This window comes from Mirounga leonina, unplaced genomic scaffold, assembly GCF_011800145.1.
Source record: "Mirounga leonina isolate KUSES-001 unplaced genomic scaffold, KU_Mleo_1.0 Mir_101529, whole genome shotgun sequence".
Taxonomy (NCBI): domain Eukaryota; kingdom Metazoa; phylum Chordata; class Mammalia; order Carnivora; family Phocidae; genus Mirounga; species Mirounga leonina.
In genome coordinates this window covers 1,276,360-1,293,444 of record NW_023270143.1, presented here as the reverse complement: position 1 = coordinate 1,293,444, position 17,085 = coordinate 1,276,360, and the positions used below count along the sequence as shown (strand labels likewise).

Genomic DNA, 17,085 nt, shown 5'->3' with positions numbered 1-17,085 from the left:
GGGTTATGCATGGGGTTTGATCAAATGCCTAAGGAGTTTACAGTCTGTCATGCAAGACTGGCCAAGGACCCTAGAGAATGATCAGTGCTCTGGGTGAATCTAGGTGTTAAAGGGCTTGAAGCAGATAGAATTTTGCAAACTGTGTTTAAGAGAAATAGTACAAATTAGGTATGGAAGTATTGCTTTATTTTTATAAAAGAAATCACAAATGTTACAAATTACAAAAATTTTAAAAAACTGACAAATACCATAAACATTCTCAACCCCCCCAAATAAAATATTTTTTATCAATTTTTTGACTTGCCTCTCCACTAATTTTTTTTAAATATCTTATTTATTTATTTGACAGAGAGCACAAGCGGGGAGAGCAGCAGAGGGAGAGGGAGAAGCAGGCTCCCCCGTGAGCAAGGACCCCTGTGGGGCTCCATCCCAGGACCCTGGGACCATGACCTGAGCTGAAGGCAGCTGCTTAACCAACTGAGCCACCCAGGTGCCCCATCTCCACTAATTTTTGCTTTGGTTGCAAGTTCCTTGATACCCTCTTCTAAATGAATAGGACAATTGTTTTATAATAACATTTTCTAGAGAGAATACAAAGAATTCAATTGAATTCAATGTCATTCAGTTGATGAAAATTTTTATTGGTAGGTTAGAAAAGTTTTGACTTCACAATTTGTTATTAGTAAGGTAAATTTTAAGGTTGTTGTTAAATTTGGGGGAACCTCTATCTAGTTTCTTTACATGTGAGCTATAAAATTTCAGAGTATTTTAACTGTTCTTGTGCAGTGACAAATCTTAAATGCTCTTCCAATTGACAGTGCTCAATAATCAGGGACTGGGAAGTGGCCTGTGTAAGTATGGGGTGCTGAGGCTTAAGCTTTACTAGTTCTATAATAAATCCGTCTCTGTGCAATGTGAGGAGAAGGGAGCACAGAGAGCTCATGAGAGTCCAGCAGAGGGGGCCCCTGACCCAGCCTCGGGGCTTGTGGCAGGCTCTCAGAGATGATGCTTGAGCTGATTCTTAGAAGTTTGAGTGGAATTTTGCCAGGTGGTGGGATGTGTTACTAAAAAAGAGAGAGAGAGAGAGAAAGAGACTTTCATGCTGAGGAAACAATGTATATACAAAGACACAGAGGCAGAAAACAACATGGTGTGTAATGATAACCATGAGCGTTCCCAGGCTGATAACTTCAGGAGCCATGAACTCCTACAGAACTATTGAGACTCATTCCAACAGACTCAGCAACTTAAATTGAGTTCAAAGAAGCCCAAAGATATTGAGATTAATCACCTCTGCATGAGTTTCCAGGGTCTAAGGCCTCAAATGTATATGGAGAGAGTAGGTAAGATGCTGGTCACCAGTTCCAGTGTGTTGTGGAGGTTTTTCCCACACCACCAAGTAATTCTCTGACATCAGCTGTGTGTCCTCCAATTCAACTCACTTCTGATACTGCCTACCTGGAGATAGCCTCTGATCCCACAGGTTAAAGGTTCAGTCTTACAAAACTGCCCCCCTCCACACACACACACACACACATCACATGCCAAACACAAGTGCAGGTTGTCACCTGCCCTTCTGACCAAAGAGCTACATATGGGTGGGCACAACAACCCCCTCCTCTGGTTCAATTAATTTGCTAGAGTGGCTCACAGAACTCAGAGAAACATTTTACTTACTAGATCATCAGTTTAGGGACACCTGGCTGGCTCAGTCAGAAGATCATGTGACTCTTGATCTTGGGGTCATGAGTTGGAGCCCCACACTGGGTGTAGATAGATAAATAAATAAACTAACTAAAGTTTAGATTATTGGTTTATTATAAAAGGATATAAGTCAGGAACAGCCAGATGGAAGAGATGCATAGTGCAAGGTGTGTGGGAAGGAGCAGGGAGCTTCCATGCTCTCTGTGAATCTCCCTGTGATCATCAACCCAGAGGCTCTCTGACAGGGTTTTTATGGAGGCTTCATTACATAAGCATGATCAGACATTGGTGATTTGTTGTTGGTGCTGTTGTTTAGCTTTTATTTCATAATCATAAACTTCATTCTGCAATCCAACTAGACTTGGAGTAAGGAAAATATGGAACCCAGAGAACTGCAGCAAGAGCACAAAGATTATAGGATATTTCGAGCAGATGGAGGTGAAGGGGTGCTCTCCTGAGCTACAGAAGGAATGGTCTGGAGGTTAAGATAAAACACAAGTCAAATTTATTAGATTTGTCCACAGTCAGCAATGGTGATCTTCTTGCTGGTCTTGCCATTCCTGGTCCCAAAGCGCTCCATGGCTTCCACAAGATTCATGCCCTCGTTCACCTTGGCAAAGACCACATGCTTGCCATCCAACCACTCAAGTGTTGGCAGTGCAGATGAAAAACTGGTGACTGTTCATGTTGGGTCCAACATTTGCCATGGACAAGATGCCAGGACCCATATGCTTCATGATGAAACTCTCATCATCAAAATTTCTCCCCATAGATGGACTTGCCACCAGTGCCATTATGGCGTTTGAAGTCACCACCCTGGCACAGAAATCCCAGAATAATCCTGTGAAAGCAGGAACCTTTATAACCAAATCATTTCTTCCCAGTACTCAGAGCATGAAAGTTTTCTGCTGTCTTTGGAACTTTGTCTGCAAAGAGCTGCAATCTGTTAAAACAGCTTTATGGATTAGATGAGCAGTCACTTCTTGGTTTCCAGGTCCCTTACCTCAAAGGAGATGCAGCCCAAGGGCTCACTATCCACGGCAATGTGCACAGTGTGGTTGACTATGGCTGGTGACATGGGAGGCTCCAGGGCAGTGGTGTCTGCAATGCCTTTGGTGATTGAATTCAACCTCCAGCCCCTCTCCTCTCCCAAGAGGACTGAAACTTCCAAACTTATAATCATAGGGTTGGCTCTATAGGCAACCAGCCCCCATCCTTTGTTACCTACGGGCTTTCCAAAAGTCACCTCACTAACATAACAATAGATACCTTTTACCGTTCTCATCACTTAGGAGGTTACAAAGATTTTAGGAGCTCTGTGCCAGGAACAGGGTCAAAGACCAAATATGTATTTCTTATTATAAATCACAATATCACAGTAGATCTTCTAGAAATATCTACACTTGGAGCCCCACTCTGGGCTCCAACAAACCAAGACCTCTGAATGAACCCTGAGATTTAGCCTTGAGACTGAAGTCCAAGGTTGAGTATACTAAGTGACAAACTTCACCTTTTCTGTGCCTTGAACCCATCTGGCAATCTGGTGAAGCCAATATGTCCCTTCCCAGATTAATGATTTTAAGTGCATAAAATAAAATCTAGGTTACAAAGGAAACCAATTATGTTAAAATATAGTTATCAAAACATTACAAAAATTAATTGTAATATACATGTTTCTTTATTAATGCCTTAAATACAATGCTCTACTAGCAGGTTAGCAGTTAAGTGACTACTGTGATTTCAAATTAATGATGATTGTAAATAACATTTTAAGAGATCTGCTATTAGGGGTGCCTGGGTGGTGCAGTCAGTTAAGCGTCTGATCTTGGTTTTGCTCAGGTCATGATCTCAGGGTCGTGAAATCGAGCCCTGCGTTGGGCTCCATGCTGAGCATGAAGTATGCTCAAGATTCTCTCTCCCTCTCCCTCTGCCCTCCCCCTCTATAAAGTAAACAAATAAATCTTTCTTAAAAAAAGATCTACTATGAAAAATATTTGTGTTGGTGACAAATTAGTATTCTGCTAATACTACTGTGGTTGGTTGCCTACATTTATTATTGAAAGAAATGCCTAATTTCATTGGAGGTTAGTGAAAATAAGACGTATTTTTTCACATCTAAATGCTCACTCAGTTCTATGCATGACACTTACTCTACTCCTACTCTAGACCTTATTCTACATTTCAGGCTAGATTAAGTGTACATTTCAGGCTAGATTAAGCCTTCAGATGAAGAGGACCAGATTGATGTGGTAAAGACTGAACTCCCAAAACCTAAGCCTAAACTCAATTCCCAACATGAGACCTGAGACTAAGCTCCAAGATTAAAACACAGATTGAGTTGCCAAACTGAACTGCTAGTGTCTAAAGGCAGCAGGTGCTTCCAGATGGAAATTTTTCATACTAGAACCCAGCCTGGAATCCCAAGACAGAGCCCACCAGACAGAGATCCCCAGGTGAAGTCATCATACTGAAATTCCCTAGGCTTGGCTCCTCAAGCTAAAATATCCTGGACTGAACTCCAAAAATCTGATTGTCCCAAAGCAGGCCAGACCCAGCCACCCAGACTGAGCCTTGAGCCCGGCAATCACTTGGTGAGAGGCTCAGTCATATCTTAGACCAAAAATCAGGCTTCCATATTGAATCCTTGGGCGTTTCAAGAGTGAACTGTCAATGTTTAAGCCCTCAAAGTCATGTCCCTGTAATGAGCTTCTAGGCAGAGGCATGGGATTGAGACCCTAAATTTAGCTCCCTGAAGGAGGATAAGGATGATATCTGGAAGTAGTCCAAGGCTGAGTTCCCAAAAGGACCCCTCACATGCTGAGGCCACAGATACCTCTCCTCACTGTAAGTATAAAGTGAGCCCATGTTCTGAAACAAGTTCCTCCAGAATGAAAACCTAATGTCTGAGCCCCCAATTAACGTGCCCAGAATGAGCCCTAGAGGGAATCCCCAGAAAGAACCACCAGTATTTATCCAATGGTAGCCATGAGAAAGCATCTCATAGACTTTTTATTTTTTTATTTTTTTAAATTCTTTTGTTTTAAAAAGATTCTATTTATTTATTTGAGAGAGACAGAGACAGAGAGAGCACTAGCAGGGGGAGGGGCAGAGGGGGAGGGAGAAGCAGACTTCCCGCTGAGCATGGAGCCCAATGCGGGGCTCAATCCCAGGACCCCGGGGTCATGACCCGAGCCGAAGGCAGACGCCCAATCAACCAAGCCACCTGGGTGCCCATCTCATAGACTTTTTAGACTTCAGGGAGCATAAGTAATCAAGTGCACAGCTGCTGTGTTCTGAAATCCATCCCTACATTTCTGCAAAAACCATGCTTCCCACAAGCTACTCCTAGCCTGAGTATGGCAGAGATACTTTGATGACTTTGGTTCAGGAATCCCAGACAGCCTTGCCAACCTTCCTTGAACTGCACAGCCGTCTAGAACACTTCCATTCAACCTCCCCCGCCTCTCTCCTTAGCTGGGTCAGACTACACTGTGTTCTGATAGCTCTCTCAGCTTTCCATGGCACCTATCCCATTTTTTGTCATGGGCATTTCCCCTGATAAAATCTTGCTCATTTAATCCCATCTTGGTGTTTGCTTCTCAAGACTAACATGAGCTCCTGAGCATGAGATTGTGTTAATTGCTCCAGACTGAGCTTCCATTTTTAGAATGAGCATATAGATGGAGATCAGGAGCCACGGTGTTCCCAGATGAGCTAACAAGGTCTCAACCTCAAACTAATATCCCAGTTTGAGTCCTCAAACTTGTATGGAAGAGGGAGCAATCTAGGTGGACTCCAGAGGCTGCCAGATTGAACTCCCACTCTCAAAACTTTAGGTTTATGTTTGTAGAATTAGCTTCCAAGACTGAGCCCTCAGTCAAAGTGCCCCAGAATGAATTACTAGATTATCCATTTAACTGACTCCCCTGAGGAAGCTCCCACACCAAAGCCCTAGACTGAGCTCCCAATATTAGAGCTCCTAAGACATATGCCAAAAATGGATCTCCAGATAGGTATGCAGAGAGAGGGGGTCCTTGACAATTCAGACTGAGGACCCCACACTGAATTCAAATATGATGAATAAAGGCTGATCCCCCAAATTGAGCTAGTTCTCTTAGATTGAGCCTCCAAAAGCTGGGCTCACAAACCCAATGCCCAGAATGAAGCACCAAACTAGCAATTCAGAGACTCAGACATACCCTGGACTGAGCCCAAAGGTAGAACACCAAAAATCAGGCTCCCAGACTGAACTCTCATATTGAAATACTAGAATGATCCCTTAGTCCTAGTACCCCCAGACTGAACTTCCTATAAATGGAAGACCAAGAACGGGAATCTGTAGACTGATTCTACCAGACTGTCTACAGACTCAGAAATTGAACTGAATCCTTTAAAGTAAGCTTCTAGACCGAGGTCCCCCAACTGTGATCATGGAACTGATTTCCCAGAATGAACTTCCAATCTCTCAGACCCTAAATTCATACCCCCAGAATGAGTACTCAAAATGGTATCCACAGAATCAGGGGCTTAGACTGAGAATCCCAGGCTGAGACATCTGTGCAGCAAGGCTGCTAGCTTCACATTCCAACTTACATTTTCCCTTTTCTCCTTCGGAACAGAACCCATAATTTTAGCTGGGTGGACATAAGTCCAGCTAAAAGACTACATTTCCCAGTACCCCTTGCAACTGATGACCATGTGATATAAGCTTTGGCCAGTAAGATTTAAATGGAAGAGTGAGGCAGTTCCTTGGGACTGCTTTTACATGAGAGAAATAAAGGCTTCTATCTTGTTTGAACCATCAGTATTTGTTGGTTCTCTGTTACATGCAATTGCATCTGATGCCAGCTGAGCTCCCTTGGCTGGGCTGAAGTCTGATCCACAACGACTCAGCATTCTAAGCCCAAATCCTGATGCTGATCACCTAACAGTGAGTGATCCAGACAGAGCTCCTGACTGACCAGTACAGTGAGACTAATCCCCAGTACTAAGTTAGCAGTGCCTTAGCCCTTAGACAGGCAACCATAAGGTAAGTGGTTCAGTTTCTAGACCAAATCCCCCAAAATGATGTCTCCAGAACAAATATCCTGCCTGAGCTCCCTGAAGAAGTTTCCCAGATTGTGTACAAGAGATAGTTTGCAGAACAAAGTTTCAGATCCCCATACTGAGGCCACACTCAGCCCCGCAAAAGGAAACTCCTTACCAACCTCAGAATGAACCACTGGATGGAGCACCAGTCCATTACATCCACAGTAAGCCCCTTCACTGTGCCTAGTAAACAGAATCCCCTAATTGTAGCCTCCAAACTGAGTTTTCCAGATTAGAATTCCCAGATAAATCTCCCTGAAGCTGATCTGCCAAACTGAGGTCTCAAGATCAAGTCCCTCAAGCTAAAACTCCAAAATCACGTCCAATGATAGCACTAGGTGGTCCACTCAGGTTGTTCAGATTGAACCCAAATATAGGCCCTCAGAGTGAGTGCCTAGGCTAGGCCCCCAAATAGATTCCACAGATTGAAATTTTCAGATCAAGGTCCTGTACTAAAATTGAGATAACCAGTGACAATGTCAGAACTTATCTGAGTCCTGTCTTCCTGGAAAACAGCCATGGTCCGAAACTCCTCCACGCTTTGTGCTCTGAGAAAGGACTACCAAGGACTTTCCTGCTCCCACATATTCTGAGATAAGACTCAGCTCTCCCTTTCTTCAGTGACTCAGATAAGATCAGTCCCTACTCTTCCTAATCACCCTGTAAGACTCCTAGACTGTCCACCCTTGTCTACTTGCCACCATAAAATTTCAGTCTCCCTTTCTTTCCTTTAAGACATTTCTCATTAATGTATGGTCTCTCTATTGCAATAGGCTGAATAAAAATATCCCCTTAATTGTCCAGTGTATTCTGTCTTTCATGCCAATCTCAGTCCTCACATTGAAGTACATTGCACTTAAATCCTCAGTGCCTCATTCATTCATTCATTCATTTACTCATTCACCAAATATTGATTGAGTGCTGAATATATGCCAGGCACTACATTAAGCTCTGAGCTAACAAGGCTCTGCTTTCACAGAGCTTACATTCAAGTAGGATAACAGGGGAGGGAGGAACAGTTTTTAATATGGTGGTCAGGAAAAACACTTCTGAGGATGTAACATTTAAATTGTTCCCATAAGGAGGAGATAGAAGGCCAGAAGAAGATGGTTCCAAAAAAGGTAACAAGCACAAAGACAAGGATAATGGAACTTAGTATGAGAGGAAAATAGGTACAGGTGTGAGGTGTGAGGTGTGTGACAACGGCAAGGGCCTTGTTAGTCCATGGCAAGAAATTTGAATTTTATCTGAAATGCTATGGAAAATGTTCTATGCAGGGGAATAAAATGATATGATTTACCTTTCTGAAAGACTACTCTGGCTACTGGGTGGAAAATGAATTATAGAGAAGCAAAAGCAGAAGCAAGAGACTGTCAGAAAGCTATTACAATAGTTCAGATAAGAGACAATGGTAGTTTGGTGTAGGTTAGTGATAGTGGAGACAGACAGGTGGACAAATTCAAGACAAGTTTTAGAGATAAAACCCATAGTACTCTGTAAAGTACTACTGAGTGTGGAGGAGATGAGGGAAAGGCATGATTCTCAGTTTTCTAATTTAGTAACTGGTAGTTGTACTGAGATAGAGAAAGGTGGTGGGAGGAACAGACTTGGGGAAAATACCAAGATTTATGTTTTAAACATGTTTAATTTGAGGTGCCTATTAGATACTCAAGTGGAGATAACAAGAGGGCAATGAGTCTACAAGCTCAGAACGTCAACATTTAGAGGCCAGCAAGGAAGGATGAGAAGACATAGATATGTTTCAAGAAGGAGGAACTGGTTGACCAACCATGTCAGAGGCTACTGAGAGCACAATTAGGATGAGCAAAGACAAGTACCCGTCTGTTGGATTTGACAACATGAAGTCTTTGGTGACTTTGACAAAAGCAGGTTTCATGGAGTGGTACAAAACTAGACTGGAGTTAGTTGAAAAGTGAATGGGAGGTGAAGTGGGGACAGCAATGCGTAATCCATGTCTTGAGAAGTTTTGCTATGAAAGGAAGAGAGAAATAGGCAGTAGCAGGAGGGTCTCATGGAATTCAAGGAGTACTCTTAAAAATGGTAGATAACAACAACAACAACAAAATGGTACATAACAGAGCACATTCATGCACTATTAGGATGGCCCAAAAGAGAACCTGGTGATGCAGAAGAGATGGGAGTACCTGAGGGAGTAAAGACCTTGAGTAGGTGAAAGGAGTGTAAAGCAGAAGTGGAGGGACTTGTCTCTGATATGAAGAGGGATAGTTCCTTCAGGTGACAAGTCAGAAGAAAAGGAAGTTGCATGCAGAGAGGATTGTAGATCCGGTGGTGAGATAAGGGAGTTTCCATTTGAATGCAGCTATCTTCTTAATGGAAGGTCATGTGAAACCAACAAGCTGAAGGTGAGAACAGAGGCTGGAATGTGGGAGGTTTGGGAGGTGCAGAGAAGATATAAAACAGTAATCTCTGAGAGTGGGGAAGTGAGCATGGCAGGATTGCTATGCTATTAATGCCCATTTGAGGTCTGCAATCAATGAATTAGAGTGAAATCAATTGACTTGTTGTGTGGTTTTTGGTTTTCTCTAATAACATTCAGCTGCTCAGATACAGATGTAGCGTAGGTGGGGCATTCATTGTGACTAACCTGGGTTGTGTTTGGCCAGGCAAGTATTAAGATGGGAGGGAGGGGCTGTATTAGTTTTCTGTGCTACAGAACAAATTATCACAAACTTAGAGGCTTAAAACAAAATGTATTTATTATCTCACAATTTCTATGTATCAGAAGTCTAGGAATAAATTAGCTGGGTCTTCTCTAGGGTTTCATGAGGCTGCAATACAGATGTCAACTAGAACTGCAGTCTCATCAGAGGCTCGACAAGGGAAAACATCTGCTTCCGGGCTCCCTCAGGCTGTTGAAAGAATTTACTTCTTTGAAGCTATAAGACTGAGGTCCTCATTTTCTTGCTAGCTTTCAGGCGGGGATGGCTCTCAGCTGCTAGAAGCCAAGTTCCTTGCCACATGATCCTCTCTATAGGCCTTTTCACAAGGCAGCTTACTTCTTCAAAGCTAGCAAGAGTGTCTTTAATTCTAATCTGCTAAGATGCAGTCTTATGGGAGCGACATCCCATCACTTTTGTCATATTCTATTGGCTAGAAGCAAGTCACAGATTCTGCTTACACTCAATGGGAGGAGATTACACGGGACAATGAACACCAGGTAGTGGGGATTACTGGGAGTTGCTTTATGGTCTGTTGGGCACAAGGGCTAGAATAGTAAGGATGTTTGCAAGGGAGTGATTATAATGATGGATAATGAAATCTAAGCTGAGTGTATTAGTTTTCTATTGATACATAATGAATTACCACAAAATTGCAACTTAAAACAACACACAGTTATTATGTCACAGTTTCCATGTGTGAGAAGTCCAGGTACAGCTTACCTCGGTTCTCTGTTCAGGGTCTCACAGGCTGCAATCAAGATTTTGGCCAGAGCTCAGGTCTCATATGAAGCCACATATTATTTCATATTCTCTTCCAATCTCACATGGTTGTTGGCAGAATTCACTTCTGTGTGGTTACAGACCTGAGGTTCTCAGATCCTAGGGTCTGCCCAAAGTTCCCTGCCATGTGGCCCTCTCCATAGGCAGTTCACGACATAGCAGCTTGCCTCTTCAAGGCCAGCAGTTGAGTTCCTTGCATGCTAGCAAGATGAAGCCAGATAGATAGCTAGATAGGTAGATAGAGATATCTCCCAACACCTTTGCCATATTCTATTGGTTAGAAGCAAGTCATAAGTCCTGCTCATACTCCAGGGAAAATTATTATACAGGGCGTAATACCAGGAGGTAGAGATCATGGGGACCATCTTAGAGTTCTGCCTACCACACTAGGTAAGGAGGGAAGTGAGAGCACAAGGGGAGTGCAGGGCAGTGAAAAGGTGGTGGGGTGAAAGAATCAGAGGTTGAGATGTGTTTGAAGAATTCCTATGCAAGTTAGGTATGAAAGTAAATCAGCTAGAGGACCAGGAAATGATGATTAGAGGGTGGTATGTTTGAACTCAAGATTTGGGGAAGAGGTTCCATTTTTGCTGAGGATAAGGGTTAGGCTGTGACCATGAAAGTGGGAGGCTGAGGTGGCTGGAGAGGAAGGTTGGAAAGGAGGAGGTCAGAGATAGGCCAGTATGGTGGATTGCTCATCTACATCTAGGACCTAGCCATCCAGGAGAGCCTCATAAATTGAGCCCCCCCTAAATGGAGCCCTCAAATTGAGATCCTAAGGTAGAGCCCCATAGATTTGATGCCCCCTAAATCAAGCCCCTTGATTGAATGAAGAAGCTCACATAGGCCTGAGTAAATTCCCATGGAGAGGATATGCCCCTAACTTGTCCTTTTCCATACATAATCTCCTACCCTGAGTATCTATCTGGGTATCCTGCAAGGTTTCATCTTGTTTCCCTCAGTCTCTCTCAAGCTAACAGCCTTTTATCCTATGTTGTCTCATCCTTCCCAGCCACCCCTACCCATCCCCTCCACAACCTACCCCAGGGAGATGCAGCAGGTAAGGCTGCTACTAGCCCATACAGTAATGTTCTCTGAATGTAGTGAAAGAGGCACTCCCGGGGCTGGACAAATTACAAAAATGAGCCCCTTCCACTGGATAGGCACAAGTTTATAAAGGGGTAGCTGCCTTGTTGAGTGCATCACAGGTTAGATTTCAGCCCAGTCCCCACTGAGCCTCTAGATTGGGTATTCTTGTAAATGCATAAACTACACAACCATATACAGCAGCCAAGGCAGCATGTGTAGGGGAAATAACCACTGTGAGGGAGCCTTAGCTCTGCCATCTCCTAGCTAAACAACCTAATGCCAGCTACCTCCCTTCTCTGAGCCTCAGTTTCCTCATTGGACGAATGAGACATAATCATACTTATATTACAGGGCTGTCCTGAGGATTAAAAGGACTACTTAATGCAAAGCATTTGATGGGGAGCCCTCGAGAGGGGCATGGGACCTGGGCCATGCCCTAGGAGGCACAACCTGATAGTGTATGTATGTGACCTCATGTGGGTAGGGACCACCTCTGGTCATCTAATGTCTCACAGTGTACTCTCACACTCATTTCTGCACCATATTTCCTTATCTGTGAATGGTCTGTTCATATCCCTTGCTTATTTTTATGTTGGGATGTTGGGGCTTTGTATCCAGCAATGCAAAGATGGGGAAAATGATTGGTGCTCATTCACTTCTTCCAGGAGTCGTGCCTGGGGGAACCTGTTAATAATTTTATGCTATTGTCAAGTTCCCTGATGGGCTTTTGTCTGTCCAACCTTCCTTTCAATCCTGTGAGTTTCTCTTACTTTCTGTTACTTGCAGCCAAAGAATTCTCATCAAAATCCACATTTATAAGTGGAGAGATGAAATTGGGCTGGCCTTCTGCTAACTTTATAAGAATGATTTTGAGGGGAGACCCTCAAATAGCATTCTGAATACTAATGAATGAAGTCTTACAGATTCAAGTTTTGCTCTTTATGGGTGGACTCTAATAAATTACTATGTGATATGGAGTAGTAAGCCTATTGTAAACCAAAGTTTGAGTCAACATAATACTTTATACCATTCACTGTCAGAAAATTACTGGAGCCTTGGTGACAGAGTCATTTGGGCAAAATATTGGGCAAGCTGGAACTAACAATTGTGAGAACAGTTCAGACAAGCAGAACTCACCCATATTTTTGCTTCCTCCACTATGGAATCTGCTCCATACCAAATATGGCCCTAGATGGAAATCCCATAAGAGTGTCCTGTTACCTTGCCAGGGAGAAACCAGAGCTGAACAGTTCCTGGAATTCCCAGCTGCTGGGCCTCATCCACAATAATGCCTATGTCCTTAGGCATTCATTCTATCTCTGGGTACCAGGGCTTCATTTGAAGGTTTTATTCAAAGATTAACCCTCATGGAGAAGTTAAGGCTGTTTTTATTTTTATTTATTTTTTTAAGGAAGAACTTTCTGAATTGTCCTTATCACCTGGTAGCAATATCTTGGGTACACACTGAGAAACTTGTACTTTGTCTTGTAGCTGTGTATCTGAATTGTGAGAACGGTGAGTTTGGGACACGGAGTTCAGATCACCCCTTAACCATATCTCCCTTCTGCCACATACCCTTTAATAAGCTACTGCATTTTGTAATGCCAAATCTTTTAAACATGGCCTTCCAGCAACTTAATGAACCAAAACAATTATTAATGGAGACTCTGACATCAATGCGAAGAATCTTAGTGATGTGCAGACCTTCTTTCTTTACCAAAGCAGTAAAACTAGATGAACAGTCATGCATCTATGCACATAGTTTCCCAAAGTTTTCTTCCAGCTGTTGCTGGACAAAGAAATGTTCAACCCCACCTTGAAGATGCCCAAGAGCCTTTATAGTCCCCCAAAGGGGCTCACAAAATAGAATGTCTTTGATGACATCAGCAACACATAAAGGCTGAAAACTAGGTGCTGGCTATAGGGACAGACAATGGCACTTTGACCCAGTTGCGTGTTGAAAGGAAATTGCTCCTCACTCTCCCTCCTTACTGCCCTCCCTTTCTACTTCCCTCCCTCCAGCTTTCCTTCTTCCTTCCTCTAGAAAGGAGGACCAGATCCAGAGCAGCTCTCGACTGATAATCTTTTAAGGTTTGCTGCATCTGGATGAAGGTATTCCAGCTGTTTGCCCACTCTGCTCTCTTTTTGCTCAAAGGGCGACCTGTTGGCATCATCTGGGAGTTTTTTAGAAATGCAGGATTTCAGGCCTCACTGACTCAGAACCTGCCAGACTCCCAAGTGATTCATATGCATATTAGATTTCAGAGAAGCCTGTCTCAGTCAAGATCCAGCTGGTCTAGTTTGGGCCTTCTGCCCATCCCTTGACGGAGGAGGGCATATACGATGGTTGAACTTCCTGCCAAACTATATCCAGTAGGGGAAGTGATCATTTAAATTTCCCAAGTCAAGGTGCTATTACCAAAAGAATGGGGAATAAATGCTGCGTAGCCAAGAACCAAATAAACATCCATTTCACCTTTGGTCTTCTTTGGGAGGGTGAGGTTTGGAAGGTATTTTTTCCCCCCAGGAAGGGTTAATAAAGCTTTGTGTGTTCATTAGCTCTGGTTCTTCCTTGTAAGCAACGGAAGTTACTTTGCCTATAAAAGGGAATTTCAGGGGCTTGAAAAGGAAAGCCTCACAAGGCCTGGGATAAATCCCTAGGGAATGGAAAGAAGAGGAGTCTGTGATGGGCAAATACCCAATTCATTCTGAATCCTGTGCCTCTGAGGCAGTGAGGTCTCCGAGAAGAGCTAAGTGTAAGCTCAGAAACACTGGTTACTTAGAGTTGCAGTTTGGGGAATATTTGAAGGACCATAGTGACCTATGCTGGAAGGTGGAATCAGCAAAGCTTTGCTCTAGAGTGGACCAGAAGTGCCAGATGGAAACAGACCAGTGTTCAGGAGTGTTACATTGTGGCATTGAGGCACAATGTCAGTGGAGATTTTTCTCTGCTGAGGCATAGACAACAAGTCAACCTCCTTTGTGGACTGTGGTCTAGTCCTTTGTGGACTTACCATTCTGGATAAGCCAGAGGAAGAGAAGAGCCAAAGCGGGTGGTATTAAATTTGTTGCTAATCTGGCCCATGAAGGTTCAAGCCTGTTTTCATTTATTTTGGAGAAATACAAAAGATATGACTCTACTTGCACCTCAAGAGTTCTAAAGCTATTCATAGAGTCTACATGTGTTTGTATGTAATTGTTAGTTCGGTGTCTTTCTTCCCAACCAGAAAATACCAAGAAGGGCAGGGATTTTGCCTGTCTTATTCATGCCTGCATCCCCAGAACCTAGCACATGGTAGATGCTCAACAAACATTTACTGAATGAATGAATGAATATGATGGAGTATCAGTGTTGTGGGGCTTCAAGACAGGTAATGATACTGGCCAAATCCAAAAGTCATTTAAATGCCTTCTGCCTAGATGTACCCAAAAAGTACAGCCTGATATGGTTTCCTAGTTCTTTAACATTCTCATAAAATGGCTGAAATCCTAGCCACTTAGAAAATCCAGTATCTCCCCTGAAATCTCTGAAGATTCTTGGCAGAATCTCATTTATTCTGGCCAGATTTCCTACTTCTTCTGGGCCCATCTGCTACTTTGCACTGCCCTGCGAGGTGCCATAGCCACTCCCGTTGTTACATACACCAGGAGCAGTCCTTTTCACTGAGGCTTCCCTGAGCTGCCACCAACAGTTCTTGGCATTGTTTTTACCCTGTACCTACTTTTCTTCATAGTCCCCCTCCCATTCAATCCTTCCTTCTTAGACCTTTTAACCTCCTCTAAGGTCACTGCCACTACTCTTTCCTCCCCAGACCAGATTAAGTGACTGTCAAGTAATATCTGGCAGTAGGGGGAGAGCCCCACAAGATGGCCTCTATTTTCCTCTCTTCTCTTTCCAATCTTTATTATAATATGTTCTGCTCTAATTAAGGATTTCTCTTTTGCAGAGTCAAAGTGCATTATCTTTGCACAAAAGCCTAAGTTAAGAGCAAAACAAAACAAAAAACTGAACATTATCTACCTCTTCCTCTTTATGTTTCTTCTCTAACAATTCTAATTCCAAATTCCATTTGGGGCAATAATGTACTGCATTGAGCTGTCCTCTCTGCAAAATCATGTGCACTCAGAACCTACAAATATGACCTCATTTGAAAATACTATTTTTGCAGATATAATCAAGTTAAGATGAGGTCATACTGGATTAAGTTGGGCCTTAAATCCAGTGATTGGTGGCCTTATTAGAAGAGGGAATTTTGAACACAGAGACACAGAAGACAGACACACAGGGAGAAGGCCATGTGAAGATGGAGGCAGAGATTGGAATGATGGATCTATGAAATAAGGAACACCAAGGATTGCCAGCAACCACCAGAAACTAGGAGAGAGGCATGGATCAGATTCTTCCTCAGAGCCTCCCAAAGGAACTAACCTTGCCAATACCTTGACTTTGAACTTCTGTCCTCCTGAGCTGTGAGAGGATGAAATATCTGTTGTTTTAAGCCATTCAGTAAGTATCATTTTGTTATGGCAGCCCTAGGAAACCAATACAAACGTGGATGCTCTTGTCTCCTGGTAGAAGAGCTAGGAAAGGTAAGACAAAAAAAGAAAAGCACAAAGATTAAGATTTCAAGATTGTATCCTGAGATTTTTAATATGATCTACAACCTTGCTAATCAAAGTAGGTCCAAAGAGCAGCAGAATTACAGTTTAAGAAGGGCTGACCCAAGGAAATTCTGGCACATGCTGCAACATGGATGAACCTTGAGGACATTATGCTAAGTGAGATAAGCCAGTCATAAAAAGACAAATGCTGTATGGTTCCTCTTCTATGGGGTACCTAAAGCAGGCAAATTCATAGAGACAGAAGGTAGAATGGTGGTTGCTCAGGACTGCAGAGCGGGGGGAAATGAGAATTTATTGTTTAATGGGTACAGAGTTTCAGCTTTGCAAGAGGAAAAGAGTTCTGGAGATGGATGGTGGTGATGGGTGCACAACAATGTGAATGTTAATGCCACTAAACCATACACTTAAAAATGGCTAAGATGGTACATTTTTTTTAAAAGAGTTTTTATTTTATTTTTTTTAGTAATTTCTATGTCCAACGTGGGGCTTGAACTCACAGCCCCAAGATCAACAGCTATTTGCTCTTCCAACTGAGCCAGCCGGGTGCCCCTAAGATGGTAAATTTTATGTTATATGCATTTTACCACAATTAAAAATAAAAAAAGAAGGGCTGGCCTATAAAGTCACTTCTGGCTTCTGCCACCTCTCTAGACTCATTTGGCCCATTGTCCCCTTACTTTGTGCCCCAAACAACCTGGAGTTTCTTCTATTCCCCGCATATACCACCTGTGGACTTTGACAAGATGTGGTTCTCTCTGCCTGGTGCACTTCCCCTATCATATTGCCTAATGTCAAATGTCCCTTTCTCGGGGCAAACCTTTCCTGACACTATAGACCAACTCAACCTCCAACTGGACATTCTAAAGACACCCTGTACTTTTCCTTCCTTATGTGGATTGCATCAAATACTTATACAACCCATTGTTTAAAGTCTGTGTCTCCAACTAGAATGTCAGCTCCACAAGGACAGGGATTGTGTCTATTTTGTTTACTGCTGTATCCCTCTCCTAGAACAGTTAGATATTCAGTAAACATTTGCTGACTGAATGAATGACCTACTCATTGATGGGTTCAAGCTCCTTACCTCCTATAATCCAAGGCC

The 17,085-nt window shown here is 43.0% G+C and overlaps 1 pseudogene; it reads right to left on the bottom strand.

Annotated features, from left to right (window-relative positions):
• Positions 1-2,212: 2,212 nt before the first annotated feature.
• On the bottom strand, positions 2,213-2,782 carry LOC118026538 (annotated as a pseudogene).
• Positions 2,783-17,085: the final 14,303 nt, after the last annotated feature.